The sequence below is a fragment of the Leptonychotes weddellii genome, chromosome 13 (assembly GCF_054177405.1).
Source record: "Leptonychotes weddellii isolate Sample4059 chromosome 13, ASM5417740v2, whole genome shotgun sequence".
Taxonomy (NCBI): Eukaryota; Metazoa; Chordata; class Mammalia; order Carnivora; family Phocidae; genus Leptonychotes; species Leptonychotes weddellii.
In genome coordinates this window covers 9056531-9069075 of record NC_138381.1, presented here as the reverse complement: position 1 = coordinate 9069075, position 12545 = coordinate 9056531, and positions in this window count along the sequence as shown.

The window sequence follows — 12545 nt, the reverse complement described above, 5'->3', positions numbered from 1 at the left end:
ACCCATCCCCGGATCCGAAAGCCGGTCCGTGGGTGTCTCTGGGCGCTTGAGTTCCGGGCTGCGGTGGGGAATCCGAGCCGGAGGAGGGGGAAATTTGTTAAGTGCAATTGTCTGCAGACCTCGCATTGCTGCCTGGGTCCTGCTGCTATTTACCCTTTGGTTATGGGGGCGGACTGGTGGGCTGGGGTCGGGAGGGAGCCAAGAGTTTCTGGGCGTGATTACAGATGCTAGGAGAAGTGGGGACAGGCGGGATAACGTTGTAGGATGTCAGGAATTACCCTTAGGCAGAGCAATGGATGAGGAGAGAAGGTATGAGAGGCAGCTTGGCTGAGGTTGCTGTCATTTGGGAAGGCAAAATCAATATAGCGGGTTAATATGAGAATGGCTTCAGGAGCACGGATGCTGAAGATCAGAGGAAAACAAAAAGGCTAATCAGTTTTATTGATTGAAATAATTTATCCAGCAGTATAAATATGAGACGGAGTGGGACAAACAAGGGGAAGGAATCTCTTTCTCGTTAAAGAAATGAAAACCGAAATTCAGTAAAGACCCACAAACAGAGGACATTGTGCCTCTGTTTTACTATGACACCTGTGTGCAATTCCAGGCTTCAGATGTGCTAGAGCAGCTGTGAATCCTGATGTATTCTACATATGGAATTTCTCACAGATACCTGAAATTACGCTTCCGCGTGAGCCAACACAGGGTCTGACCTCAACTATCACAGTAACTTAGTAATCATAGGAATCCAGTGAAACATCAAGCCTCACAAATGAACAAGCCCATCTCCAGTTGGGGATTGGTAATACCTTCCTTTCCCTCCAACTCCATTCCGTTTTGGTAAAACGGTCAGATTCGTCCATTAAAAAACGAGTGCCTTGCTTCGACCATTTCTTGGTAGGACTAAATGGTAGACCATTACTAGTGGAATAAATTTCACGTAATTTATCTTGGAGAAGAAATGTGGCTTTTACCTCATTACTCTTCTACTTTGTCCTCTTGGGAACCCTACCCCCGTCCAAATGGCCAAACTTGCTTTTGCTTTGGCATCCCCAAAACTATGCTTACCTCATTCTTTTCCCTGTGGTGTCCTCTGTCCAGCTAACGCCAGGTCTTTCATCATCCTGGTCTGAGCTCAGATGCTTAAATTTCTCTGTAAATACCTCTTAGGTTTCCCTCTTAGAATGAATTACTCCAGCACTCTATGATTTATATCTATATTCAGTCCTTAGATCATTTGTTTTGTCCTTAATATTTCACCTGACTCCTGTGCTCTATTCAAAGTTCCTTCAAGTCATTAGCAGTCTCTCAGTCCCTTCTGTAAGCACTGCAATGGTATTTGAAATGATTTGGACCTACCTTTGGCAGTTGGACTCCCATAGAGCATCGCCTCTGCCACTGAGGTCCACTCTCAAACAAGGGTTCTCCTCTGAACTCCAAGGACAGAAATTCCTGCAAATGTCTGGATTGTCCCCTATGTGACCCAGCATGGGTTCCAGCCTCATTAGAGTTGGGGGAAAGAGGAGCCCAAATGCAGAGATTTCTGTAATTTTTTCCTAAAGGGAACTTTGGAAACTGTCAAGGAATTAGTGTTAGTAAACATAGTGGGTAAATATGCAGACCATTTTTCAGAACAAAATATGTGGACCGGGATTCTTTCATTCTGTGGATCCAAAGTTCCTCATGATGCCAGGGCAAAGTGAATCATGGAGAATTATTATGAGCTCTAACATCGGCTAGGCAAATATTTCAACTTCCATCTGATTTTTTTCAGGTTTTCAGTATGATCTTTTTCATTTTGTAGATGAATGGTACAGATATTGGGGCCTTTCAGTTTTACCCCACACATCTGCACTGAAGCAGGATGCACCTAACTTCTCAGTATTTTCAGATGAGCTTTCAGGCTAATTCACTTTGAACAGGCATCATCTCCCAGTTGTGAGTGTGTTGAGATAAATAAGAACTATAGCTAAACAATTCAAATCATTGGCAGAAAGGGTGGTAGGTAAATGGTACTATGAAAAATAAATAGAGTCTTGTTTCCTGTGAACTAAAAATGGATAGCTCCTATTATTGCTTCTTCCACACATGAAGATGGTACAAAGTTAGTTAATTTTAAATAATGCATCCAACCATAGGAGAGATGAGCTATATGTTATGTTATTGCACATTAAAAAACTTTATGAGTGTGGCAAGAGACACATACGCCAACAGCTGCTAAATTCAGAATCCTGGAGCAGTATCTTATTTTAATATAAGTGGAGAACAGTACAGTCTATCACTCTGGGAATTTCCCACTATATAAAAGGTTCTTAAATCTACATGAGCTTTTGCTCATAATTTCAAAGAATTTATGAAAATTTGTTTTCTTTATTTAAATGTCTTCTAGCCCTACCCCCAGCCACCCTACTTACAACAGAGATGATGCTTTCTGGACTAGATTCCCCAAGGCAGGAGCCTGCCTGGCTGCCTGCCTTCTTTCCTTCCTCCCTTCCTTCCTTCCTTCTTTTCCTTCTTTTTTTTTTTTTTTTTTTTAATTCCCATCACCTAACCCAGAGCCCAGCACTTTGTCTTGAGTGTGTATTGAATGTGGAACATGAATTATCACCTTCATTTTATGGCAGAAGAGGAAAAAGTCATAAATGTCTAAAGTGGGTTGCTGAGTTCTGAACAGAATCAGAAACTTTTTCTTTTTCTCCAACTGTGCTGAGAAGCTTGTTACCACACAATCAGTGGTTGGAGCTTTCTTGGGGTGACTTAATTCAAATGAAAACTAAGACTGGGAAGTTGGCCAACATTTTAAGGAGAATTTCTGCAAGAATTTTATGTCTTAAGATAGGTAAATTCCAAGTTCTGAGCCTTAGAACATAAGGTAAATACTACATTGCCTTACTGGAAGATAAAATACAAGCAGTAAAACAAGCCAAGACACACTACATAAAGTCCCTTGACTGAAATCTTATTTGTCCATGATCTGTTATTCTGGTGGACTCTTAATAATTGGGGCTAAGATATGCAAGAAGCAATTGCTGTGCGTTCAGCAACTAATCACACGCAGATCCCCAGTGCACTGGCTTGCTTGCAAAACAGGCATTTAAATCCGGGATGACTTTGTTATTCTTCTTTAGCACAGCCCTTCCTTGAGATGGTTTTGGCTGTGAGAGCTCAGATGCAGATTTCTTGAACCACTTACCAAGGCCAGATGTATATTATATTGATCCATGAGCATTGTTAGAACTAGTGTTTTCCCCAGAGTTCGGAGAGGTAGCAGCTGTGAATGTACAGAAACCGACACCAAACTTAAGCTGCAAATTTTATTGCATGATTAGCCAGCAGTAATAGGCCACACCAATAATAAAGACAAAACCACAGATTTAAAGCAGTCCGTAGAATCTAGAAATACTCTTTCTGCAATTGCTTTGAATACAAAACATCTCAAAATGACAGGGAATTAGCCTGCAGAGTTGCTAATGAAGATGTGGCTGTGTGTGCCCTGAGTTTGTTTATCCGGTGGTGCAAGAGTCTATATGACAGAAACTGGATTTATAAAAAATTAAAAATACCACAGCCAAATTCTGAGGAAAGAAGTTTCCCCATAAGTCCACTAAAACCCTGGACTGGTAAATGGGAGGCTTCCTTGCTCCCACATCTGCGTACATACAGTTTTGCTTTTACTGTGAAAGAAAATTTTAGGCAAAGTGAAACTTACAAGGGGAGCCCATGATGGGGCTGTTTCCCTCTCCCCTCCCCCCACCTCTCCTAGACCCATGGTTCTCAGCCTGGGGCAAATCTGACAATGGCTGGAGAAATTTTTGATTGTCACTGCTGGGGGATGAAGGACTGCTGTCATCCAGCGGGGAGAGGCCAAGGATGCTGTTAGACATCCTACCGTGCACAGCCCTGCCCCTGACCCCAAATAAAGCCCTCTCCAGCACAGGATGTTGATACTGCTGAGTTTGAGAAACCTCACCCTGGTCCACTGACTTGAAAAAGTATGTGCATATTATTGGTAGTTGTTCAAATCGAGTCTTAAATTATACCCCAGACTTTCTATCACCTCTTGGCAGTTAGTTCCAGAGCTAGCTTTTAGCCCGTTGGTTAACACATGCCTTTCTATTTACCAGATACTGGGTCTGTTTCTCTTTGCTTGACCCAAGACTCCCGTAAGCCCAGCTATCTCACCTCAAATAAGATCCTGGGCTGGTGTTCCAGACATAAGTGTTAGTAAGTCAGTAAGTTCCCCCAAATAATAAGGGGAAGATGTGGCTTTAGGGCTGTGAGAAACACCCTTCTGATTTTTTTTTTTTTTTGATGTTAAAAAATCATATCCCGTGACACACCCAGGCCCATACGTACGCGTACATGCACACCCCCAAGCACATTTATTATTATCTGAAATGTTTCCTCTAGGACAGTGCTTTCAAATTAAAACTCTTAAACCCCTATAGATCAGAAAGACCAGGGTGTTGTTTAAAATGCCAGTTTTTCAAATCTGTCCCAGCCCTAATGGATTAAGAATCTCTAGGTGTATGACCGGGTAATCTGCACTTTTCAAATGAGGCTGAGGTGCACACCAAATTTTGAGAGCCACTGTTCTGAGACAAGAATTCTCATTCTTTTCTTGCCCACACACCTGGGGGGATGTCTCTGAGGGTTTATTTGGGTATGTACCGACCCATCCCCAGGCTGATAGGAGCACAGGGCCTAACTAGGGTAAGAGTTGGCATTGTGTAACAGCCCAGAGACACGTAGGTAGGTAGGTAGTTATTCTGCAGCTAGCTTGATTATTTTACATGCGAATTGTTTATTCACACATGAGAGAGTGAGGTAAAAAGAAGGTATAAGATGGGAAGAGAGAAAAATTAAGACAATGTGGGAACAGTGGGACTTGTCTTGCACATTTTGGGGGCAAATTGATTAAATGAAAAGTAGCAGAGAAGTTCATCCTGGGTCCGTAAATGACCAGCTTGCAATTCTTTATAGATTCCCCAGAAAACAGTGAGAGTTTAGCTGTGAGCAGGAGGAACAGGCTGTTCTTCTCTGTCAGCCAGTGACCTTTCTGGTAGCTGTCAGCTGATCAGATCCAGCCGCCATGTCCCCCAGTAGACGTCCTTACTGGAAAGCCACAGGAAGTAAGGCTTCTCTCTCCTCCCATCCAAGGCCAGGAGATTCCTCTCTCTGCTTTTGAGACTTTGCTTCATTCTTCAGTTCTTGAGGATTAGCTTTACCAGATCTGTCATGGGGATAGGACTAAATATGGCTAGCCCTCCGCACAAGTTTATATCGCCTCGATTCTGCCATCAGGCAGAAATAAATTATCCTTTTTGAACTCCAAATTCAAAGTCTCGAGAAAGAAAAGATGATTGCACAGCATGGTCAGGGTCACATCATGACTCACACAGTGATGGAAAGAAGTTCAAGGTTAAGTAGTTCAAACATTGCTACGGGGGCTGACATTTGTGGGTTTGGGGTATCAATCATCATCACAGAACAGAGCAGGCTCATATTGAAAAAGTTTCTACTGTAAAATGATATATCAGAGGGTCGTGCTTCCCCTAAGAGGCATAGAGAAAGCAGTGGATTTGATGGTGGGTGGGAGAGGTGGGAGAGGTTGAGGTGGGGCTGGGATAGCAGGAGGTAAGGTGGGAGGTTAGCATAAGTTGTTCAAAAATGTCCACAAGCTGCATAATGCAAGCTGACTCCTCTTTCTTATTCCTCTTTGAAAATTATTTCTTTGGTGGGATTTATTAAATTTGTCTAGTTATAAAAATCACCCAGAAGTGCTTATTAAAATTACACAATATGAAATCCTACCTTAGAATGATGGGTGGGGAAGGGGATGCAAGGGATTCATATTTTTAAATGCCACTTTGATCATGAAAAACTGGCAAATTACCCTTAGAGAGCTAACCTTTTTAAAATATTACAATAGAACATAAATTAGTTTCCGATCCAGAGAGCAGTTTGATGGAGGATAAAAGGTGTATGTGAGTGAAGTTAGAGAGCTGTGTTGTCCATAGTAGCCAGTCACCACATGTGGTTACTTAAATTAAAACTCATTAAAATGAAATAAAATAAAAAATGTGGTCCCTTAATTGCACTGTCCACATTTCGGACATTCAGTAACACTTGTGATTAGTAGCTATGATTTTGACTAGCATGGAGTAAACACTTCCTTTTTTGCAGAAAGTTCTCTTGGATAATGCTATAGAGAAAGGAGCGAGGAGGGAGAAAAATGTTATAATATTTATAGCAGAAGTCCCCAGCCATAGGCCTATGCAGACTTAGTATATAGTGATCATAACATTGAAGATGATGTTGGTGTATTAATAATGCAGTGGTGACAATCACCCTTACTGAGCATGTATTGTGTGATCCTTCAAACAACCTACACACAAAACATGGCACCACACTGTCTTACGGGGTAATGTATGTGGGTGAAGTCAGCAGGTTGATTGCTGTCACATGGAATTCAGGGCCCCAGGTAGCCAGACAGTCTGATTTTTGCAAAGAAAGCCAGAAATCTGGATTTATACGTGAAATAGCTTGATTTTTTTAATGGCTCAATTTTTTTTTTTTTTTTAAGCATTGTGAAGACCAAATAAAATACAAATGCTAGTGAATTCGGATCATACAAGGGAAGGTTTTGACTTTTGATTTAGAAGCTGGATGCACTGAAAATTAATTTCCTGATTTTTATCTTTGTTAGACCAATTCTATCCCAGGAAATAAACTTTTCATTTTAATGTGGCAGAGAAAAGTGCCGTTCTTTCTCTTAAGTGATCTACAACTACGACCCCTCGCAGTCTGGAACACTCAAAGATTGATGACATATTAAAATAATAATATTTATACCTGCAGAAATGTGTTAAACTTTATTTCCTTCACATATTCAATAAATATTCACTAAGGGCTCAATAATGCACTGTGTCAGGCACTGTTTGGGGGGAATCTCTATGGGGAAAAAAAATTATCAGGCAAATGGAGCTTATCTAATCTTATGCACAGAAAAGTCATAATGAAAAGGCATAATAGTTAGGAATTATTACTTCAATTGTTTTCTGTATTTTAATCATTACTTCATAGGGTTTAAATATCTTCGAAGTATCCTCTATATCTCACTCATTGCCCATTATTTTCAAAAGGACATTTAAACTGATGAGGATAGAGAGATTAGTAATGACTCAGGAACTGGGAAAATGGATAAAAATCAAAACGTTGAGAAATCTCTAGGATGTTTGCACTTTTTCAGAGCTGCACCCCTTCTGTACCTGGAGTCCAGCCAGGCACTGAGCAAGCTGGCTGACTACTGCAGAAAGGAACCCTGGATCCTCTCTTGCTGACCTGTTTCCAGACTTTCCAGCACAGCTAGCCAGAGATTTCCTATAGACAATGAGGGAATTCAAAAACAACGAATGTGGTAGTTCAGCTATTTATCTAGGGACCGTTGGGGATGAGACTGAGCCATTTCCCGGCAGCTGGCTACCACACAGGCCATCAAGACGGCTCAGGAGGCAAGAACAGGGCCGTCCGGCTGACACATGCCTCACCCTGGGCCAGAGCTTTCTATCAGAGCATTCAGTCAAACCCAAAAAGCAAGATGAAAATCATCTCTCTTGTGAGTGATCATTTTAAACATAAAAAATTGAAAAAAGAGATGGGCAGATCCGTGATTTCCTAAGTCCTTGATGATAAGAGCACCAAGGGCACTTGGTAACTGCTTGTGCTGGAAATGCTGATTCAGGGGCTGGGAGGAAATCAGAAATTTGGGGTTCCTGGTCGGTACATCAAGTGATTGTTATCACCAGACAGGTAGGATAAAAAATGATTCTTTCCTAGACTTTTGAGTGAGGTGGTCCTGGGTTTGAGTCCACGCTCTGAGGCTCTACGTGAGACACTGAGCTAGTTATATAACTTTTCTGAATAGAGATGTCTTCCTCTGTAGAAATGGGGGTTGGAAATTTACTAACTGCAAAGGACAGTTGTGACGTTTAAGTGAGAAGAGGTAGGCAGTCCTTGGTACGGAGCTTGGGGATTACTCAAGGAAGGCTCTCTACGGTTAAAAAGCAATTTTACATAATTTGTCTCATTTAATTCGTTTAACAATCATGTGAATGATATATGATTCACTCAATTTTGTTTACAAGCATTCCTCATTTTATTACTCTTCGCTTTATTGTGCTTCGCAAATACGCATTTTTTTTACAAATCAGTTTTAAGATGTCAGTGGAGGAAGTCAGTGCAGATGGGGTGGGAATAGCAAGAGAACGAGAAGCAGAAGTGGAGCCTGAAGATGGGACCGAATTGCTGTAACCTTGTGACAAAATTTGAACGGATGAGGAGTTGCTTCTCATGGATGAGCAAAGAAAGTAGTTTCTTGAGATAGAATCTACTCTTGGTGAAGACGCTGTGAAGATTGTTGACATGACGCAAAGGACTTAAGATATTCTATAAACTTAGTTGACAAAGCAGAGCCAGGGTTTGAGATGATTGACCCCCATTTTGAAAGTTCTACTGTGGGTAAAATGCTATCAAACAGCATTGCATGCTGCAAAGAAATTGTTCGTGAAAGGAAGTTAATTGATGCGGCCAACTTCATTGCAGCCTTCAGCAACCACCACCCTGATCAGCCCGCAGCCATGAACATCGAAGCAGGACCCTCCACCAGCAATAGATTGTGACTTGCTGAGAGCTCAGATGATGTGTAGCATTTTTTAGTAACAAAGTATTTTCTAATTAAGGCATGTATATTTTTTTAGACATCATGCTATTGCACACTTAATAGACTACAGTATAATGTAAACATAATATCTATATGCACTAGGAAATCACAAAATTTGCTTGATTCACTTTACTGAGGTATTTGCTTTCTTAGGGTGTTGAGACCCAAACCCTCAATATCTCTGAGGTCTGCCTGTATTAAAAAATGGAGGAAGAAAAATTCAGGATAGAAAATATCATCTCTTAGGATAAAGTGACAAAAATAGTACACTGGTGTCTAGCGACTTGCTTTCTGAATTTATCTAATTTTAAAGACCGAGAGTATTTTAAGGACACAGCTAATCCACTTCCTTCAATTTTACAGGTAAAGAATCTGAGGCCCAGTGAAGTAAGATAATTTGTTCAATGTGTGAGAGAGAGACAGACCAACAACAGCTCGGCTTTTTTAAAGCAGATCTGCAGTCTTGCCATTGCATTGTTGAAAATTTGATTTATCTTTAAATAAATCCAATGATACATGTTTTAGATATGTTTCTGCTGATATTAAATTAATTCCTAAAAAACTATCCTACATGCTTCTTAAAATAAAGTGGTATTTCAAGGAATTTTCTGGTCTATATCTGTACCAAAATTCTTTCAGAAACCTTTTAAAAACCTAAATTTCTGTGTCCATTAGAGATCCTTTTGAATCAGAATCTTGGTGGGGCATGAGAATTTGCATTTTTATCAAATTTACAAATAACGTTCGAGAACTAGCTGATTAAACTATTATGTCCTTAAGACCAGAAATTGTGCTTTTTTTTTTTTTTTTTTTTGTATTCCCATCTGTTCCAGCCAGAATTTTAGGCAGGCACTTTTCACTCAGTTAACTGTTATTGAATTGAACTGTGGTGAAATCAAATTATGGCAAAATGTTTTGATTATCTGTGAAGCACATGTATGGATGAATCATTTCCAAAGATATCATTTATAAAATTTTATCTGAATTAGAAACATAATTCTCTTGCCAGATACATTCTTCTTTCTATATATATGAGAGAGAGAGAGAGATTGGAGAAAATTAGCTTTCAGACAAATGGAATCTGGTTTAACAGAGAGGGGGTTAAAGCCCAAATATCAGGCCAATTTTGAAGAATGTTAGCTTGGATATTGCTATCCATTGCTGCATAACAAATTATCCCAAAACCTGGCAGCTGAAAACAAACAATCGTTTCTTTTCTCAGACAATTTCTGAGGATTAACAACCAGGAACAGTTTAACGAGATGGTTCTAGCCAGGGTTTCTCAAGAGGCTGCAGTCAAGATGTCTGTGTTTTAACCACATTACACTGAGTGAGGTAGGGTGAGGCCCAGTTCAGATCAAGAGAAAGGATCTGGAAAGAGTTTTAGACTTTTGTTACTCCCAGCTCTCTGGGGAGAACACAATATGCCATGCAAGAGCACTCAGGGGAGGCACCAGGATGAGTCGCAGGGCAGACGGAGACAGAACTGAGTGAGGGCAAAGGCCTTCACTGTGCTTTTTGAGGAAAGGAACGAGTGACGCAGGGTTAGCCAGTTTAAGATGGGCCAGTTTAAATAATTTCACTGGGTTCTGGGCATTGGAGCTGTCCCTGGTTGTCTGGTACTTGTCCCTGGCATGATTAAAGTGGGTGTATAGTGTTCCGGAGTGTGAGATTCCGGTAAGAGGGTAGTTGAGGTGTAGACATGGTCAGCGGCTCAAGAAAGGGACTGACTGCCCTCTGGCCTGGATCTCAAAACTGACTCAAGACAGCATTTTAAAATGATATTAGAGTGGGCCAGGGCTGGCAGTCTTCTGACTTGAATGGGGCTCACGGGGCTGCTCTCGAGAAGGCTCACCCATGTGGCCATTTCCCCCACTGGCCGATGGCCGGAAGTCTCAGTTCCTCACTGCATGGACTTCTCCACAAAGTGACTTGATTTTCTTAACAACATGGCAACTGAAGTCCCCCAGGAGAAGCAATCAAGAATGAGAGGAGAGGGGCGCCTGGGTGGCTCAGTCGTTAAGCGTCTGCCTTCGGCTCAGGTCATGATCCCAGGGTCCTGGGATCGAGCCCCGCATCGGGCTCCCTGCTCAGCGGGAAGCCTGCTTCTCCCTCTCCCACTCCCCCTGCTGGTGTTCCCTCTCTCGCTGTGTCTCTCTCTGTCAAATAAATAAATAAAATCTTTAAAAAAAAAAAAAGAACGAGAGGAGAAAGGAATTATGTTTGGTTGGTATTAGGATTCCATTTTTTTTTTTTTTTGGTTTTGTTTTGGTATAAAAAGTCATGGCTGCCGGAAAAAGGTCATTTATTTTTATAATTTTCTTATGTGATCATACAGTAAACTCTAGAACACTATGGCTTGTCATTGTATCAAAACGGCCATTAAAAAAAAACCCTAATATATATACTGATTTTCCCAAGCACATTTTCACGTCCATTCATTAATTTATTCAACAAGTATATTTTAATAGAGTTCCTATCATGTGCCAAGCCATGTGGTAAGCACTGCTACATAATAGGAAGAAGAGAGGTGTGGTCCTAGTTGTCACTGAGTTTACATTCTAGTACAGGAGAAAAAGTCCCACTGAAATATTAGGGCTAATATGTATGAAATTTAACTCAATTACAAGGAAACATTTGCATGGTACTGTGAAAGTGGACAAAGAATACAGAACAATAGTTACAGAAGTCTTTCTGGAGAAAGTAGCAATTACTCTTTGGGCTGGATTCTGAACAGTGAGCTGTGAAGGCAAGGAGGAAATCAAACCCTTTGTAATCGGTTGAACTTTACATCATAGATTTTAAAAGTTAAGTAATCTCAACTAACCAAGAGATCCTCAGTGGTTTACTATCTCAGACAATAATATTGCCCTTTGGAAGAGCTTCAATATTTTACTCCCTTGTCGCATTTATAACCTTTTTTATAAAAGGTTTTATTTTATTTTATTTTATTTTTATTTTTTAAAGATTTTACTTATTTATTTGAGAAAGAAGAAAGTGCATGAGCAGGGAGAGGGACAGAGAGACAGGCAGACTCCCCATGTCTTCTGTCCATCTTCACTGCCACTGGTCTAGCTCAAGCTACCATATGTAGCCAGAACTACAGCAAGAGACTCATCACCTCCCTGAACACTCTATGACCCCTTGCTAGTTTGTTCTACTCCGTATGGTCAGAGAAATATGTGCAAAACCCAAATCTGATATTCATGTAACTCTATATTCAAAAGTCTCAATGGCTTCCGATCATTATTAAGATAAAGACCAAAATCTTTAACACAGAGAGTGTGATCAGAAAATGTATCATCCGGGGCGCCTGGGTGGCTCAGTTGGTTAAGTGTCTGCCTGCAGCTCAGGTCATGATCCCAGGGTCCTGGGATCAAGCCACGCATCGGGCTCCCTCCTCAGTGGGGAGTCTGCTTCTCTCTCTACATCTGCCTTTCCCCCTGCTCATATTCTCTCTTGCTCTCAAATAAATAAATAAAATCTTAAAAAAAAAAAAGGAAGTAATGAGTTGTGTGGATATAATCATGGACAAAGTAGGTCATAAAGTCAATCTAAGGTTAAATCGTGCATTGAACACAGTACAAGGAGACTGGTATTTGCAGCAGTGCTACATACATCATTAACCGAGCTGTATACAGAAGGAATTATGAATATGGCACATTTATATACTGATGTTCTGATATAGATTAAAAAATGGCCTTGGAGAAATAGCTGCACGTGTGAGCTGGAAGAAGAGGAAGTGTTTCCAGAAAACAAGATTCTTTCCTTTTCTCTCTTCCTCCTCCATCACTCCTACCTCTTCCTCCTTCTTCTTTCTTTT